Below are 610 nucleotides of genomic sequence, written 5' to 3' on the forward strand. Positions count from 1 at the left end.
GATCAAATACTGTATAAAAATAATAGAAACGTTCCAGTATACTCTGCCCTCTTCTATCAAAAGTGAAAGAAAAGGCCCCATTAAATAATAGTTATAAATAAATAAGCTTTCTGAAACAATCTCAGAGTAAAAGGGAAGCCCTAAGCAGTTTTTAAAATAATAAAATCTATCCTTTAAAGAATAAAAAATAAAATTTATCTTTTATTTAAAGAATAGAAGACACAGTTAACAATCTCTATTCTTCCTTTACTCAGCATGCCAGTCCCTAAACTATTAAGCAAAAGATGGTCCAAAGGTAATCAATAATGAGTAGTAAATCATTATGTATAAGTAAAACATAACAAGCATTAGGAATGACATACCTTCCTCTTCACTAGATGTTTTAGGACAACCATGAGGGAGATAGGTCAATTGGACTTTACGATTTATTCCAGAAAAATGGCCATACCTGAAAAATAAAATGGCAAGCTAAACGGACCATATAGAATAAACATACGTATTTTAAAAAATAAAGAATATAAGATTGTAAGAGGTTAAATATGTAGAGCTTATAACAGGAATATTGGTGGGTATCAATTTTACTTCCTTAAAGCATAGTTTAAAACTTTAT

The 610-nt window shown here is 29.2% G+C and overlaps 1 protein-coding gene across 1 annotated transcript in view; it reads right to left on the reverse strand.

Annotated features, from left to right (window-relative positions):
• The window catches only part of PPIP5K2 (diphosphoinositol pentakisphosphate kinase 2), a 91684-nt gene that overhangs the window by 48958 nt on the left and 42116 nt on the right, over nt 1–610 (reverse strand). The gene's annotated exons all lie outside the window — the stretch shown is intronic.

Source organism: Propithecus coquereli, unplaced genomic scaffold, assembly GCF_000956105.1.
Source record: "Propithecus coquereli isolate 6110/MARCELLA unplaced genomic scaffold, Pcoq_1.0 Scaffold160, whole genome shotgun sequence".
Classification (NCBI taxonomy): Eukaryota; Metazoa; Chordata; class Mammalia; order Primates; family Indriidae; genus Propithecus; species Propithecus coquereli.